Genomic DNA, 15,729 nt, shown 5'->3' on the forward strand with positions numbered 1-15,729 from the left:
TGTTCCTCATAGTTATATTCATTGATGGAAGTTGGATTCTTTTTCAGTCTCCTTCAAATAAAAAAAAATGTCTGCATTAAAGCTCATGCTACTTACTTACATATTGTGAATATATTAATATGCGTCAATACATATTAGCAATGGAAATATGACTCTGTTACTACTGGAGCAATCAGACCAAATACTTCTTTTTTTCACACCAGATGAATATGGCAAAACTTGTGATGGCATCTAATGAAAAAAGTTGATTTTTAATTTGCTTGCACAGGCTGGAAATGTGTTAGGAAGTACCCTTGTCCTATAGAGGAAACATGGGCGTTACTTCAGTTTTAAGTGCTTTTCAGTACATGGAGTAACAAGTAATGTGACTCTTAGTATGTGGGAAATATTTATAGAAATCAGGTGAGAGGTCTGATAATGCAAAGACATTTTTACTCTTTGCTTCTCTGTTCTGTAAAGAAACTTTCATTATTTGAGTCTTAACTGTCAAGGTCTTCACTGGTGCTAACATTTCCTGTTTTATCACTAGAACAAAAGTTATGAGAAAGCAAGAGTGGAAAAACAAAATGGTTGTTACAGAGTTCATCCTCTTTGAGGGCTTCGGGAATGGTCTTGAACTGGATTCTCTTCTCTTCTCTTCTCTTCTCTTCTCTTCTCTTCTCTTCTCTTCTCTTCTCTTCTCTTCTCTTCTCTTCTCTTCTCTTCTCTTCTCTTCTCTTCTCTTCTCTTCTCTTCTCTTCTCTTCTCTTCTCTTCTCTTCTCTTCTCTTCTCTTCTCTTCTCTTCTCTTCTCTTCTCTTCTCTTCTCTTCTCTTCTCTTCTCTTCCTGATATTTCTGTCAATCTACATTGTGATCATAACTGAAAACATCTTCATCATTGTGCTGATGTTGGCTAATCGCCACCTTCACACCCCAGTGTACTTCTTCCTGGGCAGTTTGGCCTGCTTGGAAATCTACTACAGCTCAGATACCTTGCCAAGGATGCTGCTTAGCTGTCTGGGTGGAGACAGATGTATTTCAGTCAACAGATGTTTTACACAATACTACTTCTTTGGTTGCTTGGCAGCTTCAGAGTGCTATCTCCTCACAGGTGATGTCCTGTGATAGGTACAAACCCCTGCACTATCCTTCCCATATGAACGGCGAGCTCTGTCTCCAGCTGGGTGCTGCATCTTGGATAAGTGGTTTTCTATCTAATTCTATACTAACATTCCTGATCTCAGGCACCTGGTCTGCTGGCGACAAATGGGACAGGTGGGATGCACATGTCCCAGAGGGGGAAAAGGATTTGGGGGCAGGAGTTAGCAGGGCTTATTGACAGGGCCTTAAACTAGATATGAGGGGGGGAGAGGGAGATAACTGGGTCTGTTAGGAATAAGCTCAAGGGAAGCATGCCAAGGCTTGAAGGATGGTGGACTAGTGAGGGCTCTCCCTCTGCCATTTCATTTGAGAGAGGGGATAGATGTTTAGAAATCATGGAAGCACCTGAGAAGGGTCTGGTAGGGAATGGGGCCCACACTCACAAAAAAGTGCTGGATTCATGAGCTCATCTCAAGTGCATCTATACCAATGCACCAGTATGAGCAACAACCAGGGGGAGCTTGAAGCCATGATGCAGCACGAGAACTATGACAGAGTAGCTATAACAGACATGTGGTGGGATGCCTCACACAACTGGAGTGCTGCAATTGATGGCTACAAGCTCTTCAGGAGGGACAGACAGGGAAGGACAGGCAGTGGAGTGGCCCTGTATGTAGAGAATGCTATGAGAGACTCAGAAATCAAGTATAGTGATAACGGGGTTGAGAGTGTTTGGATTAGGTTAAGGGCCAATAAAGCAGATCTTGCTGTGGGAGTCTGCTATAGACCCCCCAACCAAAGCAGTGAGGTGGATGATGCTTTTCTATAAAAAGCTGGGAGAAATCTCACGGTCACTTGCTGTTGTTCTTGTGGGGGACTTTAACCTCCCGGGTATCTGCTGGGATCAGAGCACAGCAGAGAGGGAACAATCCAGGAGGTTCCTGGAATGTGTGGAGCGATAACTTCCTCACACAGCTGGTGAGTGAGCCGACCAGGGGAGGTGCCCTCCTGGACCTGCTGCTTGTGAACAGGGAAGAGCTTGTGGGGGAGGTAAAGGTTGGAGGTCGTCTGGGGTGCAGTGATCAGGAGATGATTGAGTTTTCAATCCTTGGAGAAACAAAGAGAGGGGTCAGTAAAACTGTCACCTTAGACTTCTGCAGGCAGACTTTGACCTGTTCAAAAGACTGATTGACAAAATCCCTTGGGAGGTTGCCCTGAAGGATATGGGAGTCCAGGAAGGCTGGACATACTTCAAGAGAGAAGTCTTAAAGGCACAGGAGCGGGCTGTTCCCGTGTGCCGGAAAACAAGCAGGCGGGGAACGAGACCGGCCTGGCTAAACAGGGACCTGTGCTGGATCTCAAGAACAAAAGGAGAATCTATGACCTGTGGAAGAGGGGCCAGGTCTCTCATGAAGACTATAAAGATGTAGTGAAGCTATGCAGGGAGAGCATTAGGGGAGCCAAAGCACAGCTAGAGCTCAACTTAGCACAGCTGTTAAGGATAATAAAAAATGTTTCTATAAATTCATTAACAGCAAAAGGAGGATTAGGGAAAATCTCCCTCCTTTACTGGATGCAGAGGGAACCATGGTAACTAAGGATGAGGAAAAGGCTGAGGTGCTCAACACCTACTTTGCCTCAGTCTTTCAGCAGTGGAACTGGCTGTTCCCTGGACACCCAGCCTCTTGAGCTGGGAGATGGGAGGGGAAGCGGAATGAGGTCAGCACAGTTGAAGAGGAGGTGGTCAGAGACCTGCTACACCACTTGGATGAACACAAGTCTGTGGGACTGGAGGGGTTTACACCCAAGGGTGCTGAAAGAGTTGGCAGATGTGCTCGCCAAGCCGCTTTCCATGATTTACCTGCCAAGAAAGCCAACGGCATCCTGGCTTGTATCAGCAATAGTGTGACCAGCAGAAGCAGGAAGGTGACAGTCCCCCTGTGCTCTGCACTGGTGAGGCCACACCTGGAGGGTTGTGTCCAGTTTTGGGCACCTCAATACGAGAGAGATCTCGAGGGGCTGGAGCGAGGGCAGAGGAGGGCAACGAGCTGGGGAAGGGCCTGGAGAATAAATCCTGTGAGGAGAGATTGAAGGAGCTGGGACTGTTCAGTGTGAGGAGGAGAAGGTGAGGGGAGACCTCATCACTCTCTACAGCTCCCTGAAAGGGACATTGTAGAGAGGTTGGTGCTGGTCTCTTCTCACAGGGAATTAGTGACAGAACAAGAGGGAACGGCTTTAAACTACAACAGGGGAGGTTCAGACTGGACATGAGGAAAAAATGTTTCCCAGAAAGAGTGGTCAGAGAGTGGAATAGGCTGCCCAGGGAGGGGGTGGAGTCCCCATCCCTGGGTGTGTTTAAGGGTTGTTTGGATGAGCTGTGGGGGGATGTGGGGTAGGGGAGAACTTTGCAGAGTAGGGCTGATGGTTGGACTCGATGATCTCAAGGGTCTTTTCCAACCTGAATGATTCTGTGATTCTGTGATTTCTGTGGGCCTAATGAAATTGAACACCATTTCTGTAAGTCATTCCCAATGATAAAACTCTCCCGTAGTGACACTCATGTTGCAGAACTTGTCACTCCTGTTGTGGCAGGGGATGTGCTCACTGACTCTATTTCTGCTGACCTTCTCATCCTCTCTCTACATCATTATCAAAGCCACGAGAATTCCTTCTGTCACTAAAGGAAAAAGGACTTTTTCACATGCTCATCACATCTTATTCTGGTGATTCTTTTTTACTGGTCAATATTAACTCTCTATGTACTTCCTCATCACAATACCTAAATATGTCCAAAGAAAGTCTTCTCTGTTTTTATACCATTCTCACTCCCTGGTCAATCCTCTCATCTACAGCCTGAGAAACAAAAAATTAAAGAAAGCTCTGTGAAAACAGACAAGCAAATTGCTGGCTTTCAAAGGAAGCTTTCTGTTTAAAAAAAAGGGGTAATAATCCTTAATGAATTACAGGTTCAGACATAATTACATGGCATGAGAATATAGCTAATTTGAATAAAGTTTTGGAAATATATAGCTGTACATCTTAAAAATAAATAAAGAAACAAAATGGGTAAATAATCTTGCTATCAGTTGTTGTGTGGTATAGAGAAAGAGCACGAATACGTAGTGAACACTGTCAAGTAAGCAAAATAAATCCATGAATGTCATTCGTATGCTGTATTATTACACATGATATCTTCTTGCCTGACTGGTTGCTTTCTTTTTCCTCACTACAGACGAAATTCAGTTTGGAATAAGTTGAAACTCAATTTATAGCGAATAGACCATTTCTTTATCAATGTTATCTTCTGGATTACTCTTAGCCTACACCCATGATAATTGTTATCTGGACTCCCTTGATTGAAGATGAAGAGTGGTTCATCTGATCTATTCTGGATGTCTTGTTTTGGATAATATAAACCATGCTCTAGAAGGTTTCAGTTCAATATACGAAAGAACTGCTTCCTCATACAGAAGAACACACAATGTAGACATCCAGTCTAAAATTAATTAAATACTGTCTATATTTGGACCAACAATTAGAACCTTAAAATGAAAGCAAAACTCCCACAACAACATTTCAACAACTTCCAAAGAGGAATCCACACTCTGTTGACATTCAGTGAAGAGATGAGGAGATAAATGGAAAGGGGCCATCTTTACCAACCTGAAATTAGTTAATTTTGCATGTATAGTTTTATTCTCCTTGATAACAATTAGGAAATAGGAAGACCTGTTTAGAAATCTTCTGTAGGTTATGGAATTTTGATTGCTCTGTGTGTTCCATAAGCACATGTCTTATGAGGAGCGGCTGAGGGAACTGGAGTTGTTTAGTCTGGAGAAGAGGAGGCTGAGGGGAGACCTCATGGCCCTCTACAGCTACCTGAAAGGAGGGTGCAGAGAGCTGGGGATGAGTCTCTTTAACCAAGTAACAAGTGATAGGACAAGAGGTAATGGCCTCAAATTGCACCAGGGAAGGTTTAGACTGGATATTAGGAAGCATTTCTTTCCAGAAGGGGTTGTTGGGCGTTGGAATGGGCTGCCCAGGGAGGTGGTGGAGTCCCCATCCCTGGAGGGGTTTAAGAGTAAAGTTGACAGCGCTTAGAGATATGGTGTAGTTGTGAACTGTCAGTGTTAGGTCAATGGTTGGATTGGATGATCTTCTAGGTCTTTTCCAACCTAGACAATTCTGTGATTCTGTGATTTAACATGGTTAAAAAAAAGAAAATAAATAGGGATTAGCAAAGCTTCACACTTCAGTGAACTGCCTAGCAGTGCAATAAGCAGTGGAGAAGAGACAACATAGGAACGGAGTGTCCATCACAGTAAGGAAATATAGCTTTTGAAAGCAGTTAGCAGAGCAAGAAATGGCTAATGGGAAGCATCCCTGGGGTCTGGGGGAGAGAACAGCTGGAGAGAGGATTAGCAAATATAGGAAAGAGTAGGTATCACAAAGCTGTACGAGCCAGGAAACGCTTTCTCATGCCTTGGCTAAGTTTAGGAAATTAATTAGAGCTCCAAACTCAAGAATACACATCGAGCTGTCCCATAGACTATACCTACAACAGGCCAAATTAGCCAGGCCCAGAAATGTCTGTATCCCTTTATTTACTATAATGGATATCCATTAAGACTTAGACATCTGCATGATAAACTCTGCATGTGTGTTAGTCACCTAGTTTCCCAACATACTCACTAAATGGAAAAAAGGCATTTCTATATTGTGATTTATCTGCACATTTTGAACTTTTGAGGCTATGACGAATTACACCTTAGAAGTGGCTGTTCCTCTCCTTTGATTATAGGGCAAGTAACTCTATGCAAAGCTGTCCTGGTTTCAGCCAGGATAGAGTTAACTTTCCTTGGGCTGAGAGGAAGCACAGCTGGGTCCTTGGAGTATTCCATACCATGTGACGTCATGCTCTGTCATTTCGGTTTCGCTTTCCCGCAGGACTTCTGGTGCCGGGATCACTGCTGGGGGTGGGCTGCGTACCAGTCACTGGTCGGTGAGCAGCTACTGTATATTACCTGTTTGGACTTATTATTGTTACTGTTGTTTTGTTACTATTGCTAATTTTTTTTTATTCAACCTATGAATGTCTTTTTTTTTTTTTTTGTCCCTCCCCTATTTCACTGGGGCGGGGGGGAGTAAATGACTGGCCACATGGTGATTGGCTACCGGCCAAGTTCAAACCACGACAAAAGCTCAGATGTAGAAATCCAGAACTCAAACCATTGACAAACATAGGCCTTTAGCGCCCTTTGAGACACCCAGGAGCATCTTGGCTGGTCTCCAGTGTTGTTCCAGAAGGACAGATCTCCTGTGGATCACTATCATATTTGCCAGTCTTAAGCAGATATCTTGGATGCTCCAGAGCATTTTAAAAGTCACTAGATAGGCCAACAACAATTAAACCACTGGATTACAAATGTCTGAAGTTAGGTATGGTGAATGTCTCTTTGACTTGTTACCAGGTTTCCTTACCTTGCACAAAACACTTTGTTCAGTGTGGGTCCAGGACACATTTCAAAAATTAGTTTTGGAAACGTCACAGTGAATTTCTAATTTTCTGAAGAGCTGTAGTTCAAGCAGGATTAATTTCACCTGTATTTATCTGTTCAACTATAGACTTCTTACCCAAATGACATGCTGCTACTACATGCCTGATAATAAAAAGAGATAGCTGTCTTCAGAAGGTGATATATCCATCCTCTGAGAGATGTCTAAAACAAATGGTCAGATCTGGTTTGGGGTTCCTTCCTCTCCATCAAGACAGACTTGATTAATAAGTCAAACAAGGCATCTAGCAAAGGGTGTTTTCCTCCTCCCATTACTTTCAAATGGAGACTCACACTTTGTTATTTAAACTTTATTTTAAATTTCAATTTTAACATAATTATTGTTAACTTTACTTCTACTCATGTAAGTGTCTGAGGAAGACACTTGGGAGAAGACAATTCTTCAGCAAGGTGCCTCTGCCTAGATAGACTCACTGATTTTCTGAAAATTGGTCACACTTGAAGGTTAAAAATCAAAGAATTAATGCATTGCTCAAAGTAGGTGAGGGGTTTAGACAATTCAGCTTTTGTTGGAAAATACTGAGTAATGTACATAATCTGTATAATGAATAAATGAATATATTTAATGTAACTGTTCAAAATATTACAGAGACTACAGAAATAAGCCATAAAATCTGTACATTAACTATAAAATGTTTAAGCCTTTTTCCCTTCTTCTGCACAATGGTGAGCTTTCAAGTATATCTAAAATAAATCACTGAATAAAACACGTGACTCCAGCATACATAAACCTAACTCGTAACAAAATTCCAGCAAAGTCAGAAAAAAAAGTTGTGCATATTTTCAGGAAAAATATGCCAACAGATTGTTGGCATATTGATATAGTTCATCCCATGGTAATCAGTTCCTCTAACCAGATAGTAAAGAGAGGGATTCAGTTGACTGGATATAGGAATGGGATTCAGTTCAAGATTATGACATCCAACTGTAGGTATATGTAAGTCAGCAACGACAGGCCCATCAGACTTTATGACATCTAGTCAATACAATCAGCAACTTTTAAGGAGTGAACAACTGAGAGGAGTTTACTTTGGCTGCTTGAACACAGATAACTAGTGCTGCTGGAAATGTCCTACATCTTATTTTGGTTATATTCGCCAATCCAAATGTAACAGATAACCCTGGGGACTGCAGGCAGCCAAGGATGTTTCAAGTCACACCTATAATGCAGCTTAGTTAAGGGATGTGCACAGCAGTGCACCCAAAAGACCTCCAGCTGCCATACCAGGAGAGTGTCAGGAAACTGGGTCCAGGGTACATGGCCCTCTATCTGTTAGTTTTCTGGAGAGATGAGCGTGATACATCTCTGGCTGTGTGGGGTGGTTAGGGATCCAACTGCATGATGTCACAGAATCACAGAATTGTTGAGGTTGGGAGGGACCTCTGGAGGTCACCTTGTCCAGCCCCCCCTGCTCAAGCAGGGCCACCTAAATCCAGTTGCCCAGAATCAAGCCCAGATGGCTTTCAAATATCTCCAAGGTGATCCTACAATCAGAAGTGAGTATTGCTATTTCCAACTCTTTGCAAACAGTACCAGGAAGAATCACTCAAGAACAGCTCAAAACCATATCTGAGAGGTACAACTCCAGACCGACTCATGCAGTGGGTATGAGAGAACATGGGTATGAGAGAAAACAACATTTCAAGATGCAGCAGTGAAGTGATAAAACATGAGGCACCTCCAGGAAGACTTGCCTTAAAAAGGACTCCTTGACAAGAAGGGTTTCCCTGGGCCATGAGGCTGTGCCATGGGAAAAAGCCACCCGCTACCAAAGGGAAGGCACTGCAGGGGGGTGAGGGACTTCTGGTCGGTGGACCACCTGGGCTGGAAATGTGAGTACATACCCATTTGCTGTGTCCTTGCCTCTGTGTTGCCTGGGCTCTTTCTAATGCACCTCAACAGTGTGAAAGGAGGGGAGGGAGTGCTAGGAAAAGCCCCAGACTGGGAAAAAAAAAGAAAACTTAGGAGAATCATCTTTTGAGGGGCTGCATAGGTAAGTGTGTGTCAGGACGTGTCAAGCGGCCAGAACATTGAGCAGGGACATTTGGGGAGAAGTGAATTTTAGGTATGGAACTGGGAGGGGCTTTTGGGAAGGGAATGGGTTGGAGAACGGAGAATATACATGAAATTATGGACATTTGGGAAATTTCCCACATTTTAAACAGGAAACACAGGTCCTTTCACTTCACCAAGTGTTTTTCCATGTTGTGTGCCCATCTCCTGTCAGTCTTGAAAAGCAAAAATTGTAAATATCTGCTATATGGTGACTCAAATTTAAGCTGAGGGCTGCCAATCCAGCAAGTGGGAGAAGTGTGGAGGAATGGGGAATGTGGGGTTTTCCATGGGGAAGAGGCAGGGCAAGCTCTGCAGCTCCAAGGGAAAGGTATGGGCAAGGGCTGCAGGAGCAGGCAGGTTCTTGCAGATGCCACAGGTGAGCAGAGCATACTGACACAGCTCTTGAGACAGAACAACACTGTGGGAGAACCCCAGGAGATCTCTAGTCCCACTTCATCCTCAAAACAAGGTCAGCTGTTGGGGGTGACGACATTGTTCTGGGCTTCATACAACTGAGTCTTGAAAAATTCCAATGACAGAGGCTGCACAACCTCCCTGCATGACCTGCTCCACTGCTTGGCTGTCTTCAAGGTCAAAAAGTATGTCCTTATATGCCATCTGCATCTTCTGCAGCAGCCCAGTTCTTGGAGTCAAACATGGCTTAAACATGAGAGGTCCCTTTCTCTGAGCATGGCACCTCAGTACCCCCATGGCACAAGGTCAAACCCTCACCACAGAGGCAGCAAGTGCCTCATGAGCTAGACTAGCTAATACCTCTATCAAGCCCTTGTTGGGTGCTTGGCTGACCTCCTTGGGGGATCAAGGCAAAGCACTTGTGGGATGGTGCGTTGCTGTTGCTTGTCCCTGTGCCCTAGCAGGTCCTGCACACCCACATGGCTTAAGCAGGCAGGACCAAGCCACCAGGTTGGCTTGTGACAGGCCTGACTTTGTCAGCACCATGAGGTTGGGCTGTTACACCGCTGACTGGATGCTAGCAGTCGTCTGCCAATAAAATCCAACAAGATGCCTGAAGCAGAGGTGTGCTACAAGATGGGAACCTCTTGAGAGGGTCGTCAGTCCTTGGGGACTGTTATCCCAGGTCACAAGAAGAAAAAAGGGCTTAGCCAAAAAATCTGTATCCCACTGCTGTGGCATAACACCAACCCCCAAGAGGTCCACCTCACTTCCTTGCACCCACTGGAAACGGGCTGTGGGAATGAAGAGGGAGGAAGACAGGCAGTTGTTGCCAGAAACCCACCACAAGGCCAAACAGGCTCCGTGCCGGGTAAGCATGTGTGTGACAGCCTCAACTTCTCCTCCAAAATGAGGAGCCAAACCCCAGCGCTGACAGGGTGTCCTCCTCTTGCGCCTGAGTCTTGCTCCCGTGGAGCTGGTGTGAATACACTGATGCAGTATGAGGTGTGTGATGTGCTGAGGAGCCCAGGTCCCAGGCTTTATGTTCTCTTTTGTTTCTTTCCAGAAATATTTAAATCTCTCAACTGCCAGCAGTTTTGCAAACCAGGCCCCCAAATTTCTGAGAAACTTGTGCAAAAATACACCCACATTCATTCTTTTACATTCCCCACAGTATACTTGCCTGTTTTCCCAAAATCCTGTGTATAGGCAGGGGGTTTAGTCTGGAGAAGAGGAGGCTGAGGGGAGACCTCCTGGCCCTCTGCAACTCCCTGAAAGGAGGGTGCAGAGAGGGGGGATGAGTCTCTTGAGCCAAGGAACCAGCGGCAGGACAAGAGGGAATGGCCTCAAGCTGCGCCAGGGCAGGGTCAGACTGGCTCTTAGGAAGGATTTCTTTGCAGAAGGGGTTGTTGGGCGTTGGAATGGGCTGCCCAGGGCAGGGGGGGAGTCCCCATCCCTGGAGGGGTTGAAGAGTCGGGTTGACCCAGCGCTGAGGGATCTGGTGGAGTTGGGAACGGTCAGGGTGAGGTTCATGGTGGGGCTGGAGGAGCTTCAGGGTCTTTTCCAACCGGAACGATTCTGTGATTCTGCGGTTCTGTAGCCAACAGGTGAATGGCAGTTCCTACCCCGCTGGCCAAGAAATATAACATCCCAGATGGGCTTTTTTTCTGTCCAGCTTTCAGCCACACGGTGGGGGACTTCATCTCCAGTGCCTGGAAGAAGGTCAAAGTTCCTCCAGCGCCTGGGACAGCCGCGCGCCGCAGCGTGTTCGTTCGTCACCCAGCCTGGGGGCCAGCAGCGCTGTTAGCGGCCCCTCCCAGGGGATGCGGGTCCCGCCGCTGCTCCCCAGCCCCTCGGCACCCCCGCGGGGCCGCATCCCCCGGGCCGGGGCGCGGGCAGGACCCCCCGGGGCATCCCCCGGCCGGGGCGGGAGGCGGGATGAGGGGCGGTATCGGGATATGGTATAGCAGTTCAGCAGAGTGGCGCAGCGGAAGCGTGCTGGGCCCATAACCCAGAGGTCGATGGATCGAAACCATCCTCTGCTAGCGCTTTTGCTGCCCGCCCGCCCCGCACCTTTTCCCCGCGGCCTCAGGGCGGCCCCGCCCCTTTGGAGCGGCACTTGTGCGCGGCGCGGGGGGTACGGGCGCAGAGCGGCCGGTTAGCTCAGTCGGTTAGAGCGTGGTGCTAATAACGCCAAGGTCGCGGGTTCGATCCCCGTACGGGCCAGAAATGCATCTCCTTTTCTTTTTTTCCACTTTCTTTCCGTCTTCCCCTCCGCTCCTCCCTTTTGTCTTGCCCAGCGCCAGGCAGCGATCCCCGCAGGGCCCTCGCCGGAGCCGTGCAACCCGGGCGCGTCCAAGGAAGCAGGCCAAAAAAAAACCAACCAAGAGGATAAAAAGAAGTGTTGCTGACTGGCAGAAAAGATGGATCACCCTCTGAGTTACAAGCCCAGCATGCTTCCACTGCACCACTCTGCTCCCTTCCATGTGCTTCTGCACTGCTGGTTTAGAGGTACACGTACATGCCCTCCCTACCTGTACTAAGAGGTGCCCCCACACCTCTCAACCCTGGGGGATGGTCCCCTGGGAGAGCTTCACCCTCTAGTCTCCCCCAGTGTGTTCCCTACCCCTTCTTTTGAAGGTTTTCGTTTGTATTCAAGGACAAACTTCCCTGCTTGCTACAGCCAACTGCGCCCATTTGAATAGTGACGAATTGTCAAAAAACAGCCTTGCACAGAAAGTCAGCGACCAGCCAGTGTGCAACTCGTGCACCTGGTTGAGCACCCTAATAGCATCACAAATGCAACCAAGCAAAATATGGAAAATACATCATTACCATCATCCTCACCATAGCTTGCTGCACTGGCGGGGAGATCAAGGTTGCTGCTCACCTGGGAGCTCAGTGCTCCTCACGCCAGTTGGCCTCTGCTGAGAGGTTTCCCTTTCCCCTCCTTCGTCTCTCTCTCTCCCTTTAGTTTTGCCCATAATAAACATTTATTGTTAGAGTCAATGTATGCCACCAGCTACAGACACTGCTAGTAGTTCTTTGTTGCTGTGAGCCTGTACCAGCACATTTTGTGTAACACCTGGGGGATGCTCTGTTAGGTGCTGCCAAATCCAGCAGCCCGACACGGCCGAGGCTGCCGTGGCTCCAGCTTCAGTCAGCAGCAAGGCTGAGCGTGTATCCCCAGGAGGCACATACACCCCAAACTGGTAGGTGGGTAGTTAGACAGGTGATACACAGCCCCTTTCATATCCTTATCCCTCTATTTTCCTATATTTGTGGCTCCCCAAACCACTTTGGTCCCTCCTTTTCCCCACCCTGAACATCCCGTAAATCTTGTACAATCCCAAAATGCTCTTCCCCTCCATCCCATAATGTGTCCCTCACCCCAAGGCAGTCACCCCCCCCAGTCTGAGAGGTGATCCAGAGAGCTGCCCCAGTTGCCTGTTGTGATGGGTGCCACCTCCTGGCCCAAGGACGGCCCTGGGAGCAGCCAGGTCGGGGAATCCCTGGCACTGTGGAGGTTCCCAGGGTTCCTCCACCTCTCATTCCTCTGCTCCTTTTCATTCATGGAGATGAGCCTTTAAACACACAACCTAATGTTGTCTCATGGGAGGGGAGGCTGCCTGCATCCACCAGCCCTGAGGGATGCACCCACGGAGGATGCCCTGCAAGAGCCACCCCACAGACACCCTTCCAACAGGAAGAGTTCGCCTTCCCCATCACAATTCTTCCTGCAACAAAGCCCGGTCTGATCGCTCCCTCTCCTCACACTTGTGGGAGGGAACCAAGCAGGAAAGACCAGCATTAGCTGGTAAGGGCAGGAGAAGCTTCTCTTGCTCCTCTCCAGCCTGGCTGACCCTGACACCCCCCATGCAATCCCACATCCTGCCCTGTCCCTTCCAGAGTGCTCCTTGCACCAGCCTCAGGGGACCCACAGCCCCAGCACCGCCAGGGCTGGTGCCACCTCAACCCCTGGTACACCAGGACCCTGAGGCTGAGGTGCTGTGGGCAACAGCCCCTGCCCCAAGGTGCTGCACCTCAGCTGCTGTGCCCCGCTGCAACCCCACAGGAGCATCTTCAGCTCTGCAGGGCCTGGAGAAAAGGATGAGGTTGTGAGAGGGGCCAGACATGGGCGTGGGGGTCAGACATGGGAACGTGGCTCTAAGAGGGGGTGTCAGGGATGCAGTCAGAGCTCAGGCATCGGAGGCAGCTCAGGTGTGTCAGGATGGACCACTCAAGCATGAAGGTGATCCTTGAATATCAACCTCCTTTCTTGGGCCCCTCTTCCCTCCAGGGCCTTACCAATGGGACTGTATCAAGCAGATCCCTAAAGAGGCCAAACTCTACACTCCTGAAATCCAGCATTGTGATCTCGAGTTTTGCCCAGCTACTTCCCCTCAAGACTCTGAACTCTACCACCTCATGGTCGCTGCAGCCAAGGCTGCCTTTGACCTTCACATCCCCAGTGAGCCCTTCCTCGTTGGTAAGTATGAGGTCCAGCAGAGCTCCTCCCCTCATTGGCTTCCCTACCACTTGGCTCAGGAAGTTGTTATCAATGCTGCCCAGGAACCTCCTGGACTGTTTACACCCTGCTGGGATGTCCCACTAGCACCTATCAGGCTGGTTGAACTCCCCCATGAGGACCAGGGTCTGTGGATGTGAGGCCGCTTCCAACTGTCTGCAGGCAGCCTCTTCCACCTGTTCTTCCTGGTCAGGTGGCCTATAGCAGACACCTACTGCAATGTCACCCACACTGGCCACCTCTTTCATCCTGACCCATAAGCTCTCGGGGGGCTGCTCACCCACCCCCAGGCAGAGCTCCAGGCACTCCAGCTGCTGCCTCACATAAAGGACAACTCCCCCTCCTTGTCTTCCTGGCCTGTCCTTCCCAGACAGCCTGTGTCCCTCCATCACAACACTCCAGGCACGTGGCCACACACACATCTCCAGTCCCTCCTCTTTATTGCCCACACTGCTTGCACTGGCATGCAGGCAGGGCAGGGGGGCAGCCCAACGTGCCCACCGTGGTGCCACAGTGGAGAATCCCTTCAATCGAGGGGCTCCAAAAGCTCAAAAGCTCCAGGGGTACCTCACCAGCTGCTGCCGTTTTGAAGGACAAGGAAATAAAAACATGCACTGAGCACTTCCATCCAGCTACGCCGCAGGGAAAGGAGAGCAGGACAGCCTGCCAGCGAAACTGGGCATCAGGGAGGACAGAGCACTGCTCTGCAGATGGAAAGTGCAGTGGGGGCTTGAAGGGGGGGGGGGGTAGATGTAACATATGAGGTATCCCAAGCTGCAGCGAGATAAATAAAAGAAATGCAGGTATGGAACTGGTTAGAGAGAGAAGAGGCAGTGAGCATACCGGCAAAACCCATGTTTGTTAAGTACTTTTATTCTCAAGAAAGGTCAATATACTGCACAGAGGAGGTTTCAGCTGCATCTCATCTGCTCACTCCTGTTCTATGGCCAAAAAGTACCCACAACAATTCTTTGAAGAGAAAAAGCAGCCCTTCAAGCTGCTCTTTTTCAGCGGCAAATTCAACTTACAGCTTCCCAGTTGGTGTGGTAGTTTGGGGTTTGGGTCGGGGGGGGGGGGGCAGAAAGGTGCATTTTCTTACAGTAAGTGATCTCATTCGAATACCTTCCCTACAGCACAGTTTCAAGGTGTGGTACTGCAAGCCATGAGCTACTTTATTCCCATTTCCAACTCCCACCCTTGAAAAAATTCTGATCTCCACAGAAGGGTGTATCAGGTTCACATGGCAAGGTTGGAGGGGGCTGGTGCTGCAGGGGTGGCCCCAGCTGAGCAATCAACAAAGCTGGTGGCACCTCCGTAAAAACGTATTTAAGAAAGGACAAAATGCTGCCCAGAGTGAGGAAAAGAAATATGCAAGAAACAATCCCACTAACACCAAACAGAGCAGAAAGAGTGGCAGGAGATACTCGTGGCCCTGGAGCAGATTCCCCCGCAGGCTGTGCGGCACACCCTGACCGAGGTTGTCCTGGGCAGCCTGTGGGGAGGACCACACTGCAGCAGACACCCAGAGAGGCCCCTGCCAGACCAAGTAGGTATTCCCTGAAGGAACTGCAGTCCCTGCAGAGCCCACACTGGAGCAGCCTCTCCTGACTGCCACGTGCTGTGACCACACCATTTTTCCTTAAGTCACAACAGCCTTACACCTAGTTGGGGGGGGGGGGGGGGGGGGGGGGGGGAGAACAGATAATCTGCAATACTGTTCAAGAGGAATCTATAAAGTAGGATTACCTGAGCATCATTTTAATATTCTGCACAAAAACTTGTCCCAAAGAATATTGTACTCTCCAGCATTTTTTTCTTCTTGGTCAGGAAGATATTTTAGCACCTGTTGAATCAGGTTCATGAGGTCTCCAGCTTAGGAAACACCTCCACAAAGAATGGAAGCACTTTCTCCTAATTAGGGAAATGGATTTCACGAACAGCTCCTGAGCTACCAAGGCCATCGCAGGCACACTCACTACCCAGATATGCTCTGGAATGAGGAGCAGCAACACTCAAGCTCTAACAAACCCACTTACCTGTTTTAGCGACTTGCATATATCTTAACACTAAATGAC

At 48.3% G+C, this 15,729-nt stretch overlaps 2 non-coding genes and 1 pseudogene across 2 annotated transcripts; all 3 read left to right on the forward strand.

Moving 5' to 3' along the window:
• The first annotated feature begins 539 nt into the window (after window positions 1–539).
• Window positions 540–8,315, forward strand: LOC141928539 (olfactory receptor 5AP2-like; annotated as a pseudogene).
• Window positions 8,316–11,099: 2,784 nt separating this feature from the next.
• TRNAM-CAU (transfer RNA methionine (anticodon CAU)) lies at window positions 11,100–11,171 on the forward strand. The gene has a single exon. It is a non-coding gene; the product is annotated as a tRNA-Met (tRNA).
• A 107-nt stretch (window positions 11,172–11,278) lies between these two features.
• On the forward strand, window positions 11,279–11,352 carry TRNAI-AAU (transfer RNA isoleucine (anticodon AAU)). The gene has a single exon. It is a non-coding gene; the product is annotated as a tRNA-Ile (tRNA).
• The last annotated feature ends 4,377 nt before the right edge of the window (window positions 11,353–15,729 follow it).

This window comes from Strix aluco, chromosome 12 (genome assembly GCF_031877795.1).
Source record: "Strix aluco isolate bStrAlu1 chromosome 12, bStrAlu1.hap1, whole genome shotgun sequence".
NCBI lineage: Eukaryota > Metazoa > Chordata > Aves > Strigiformes > Strigidae > Strix > Strix aluco.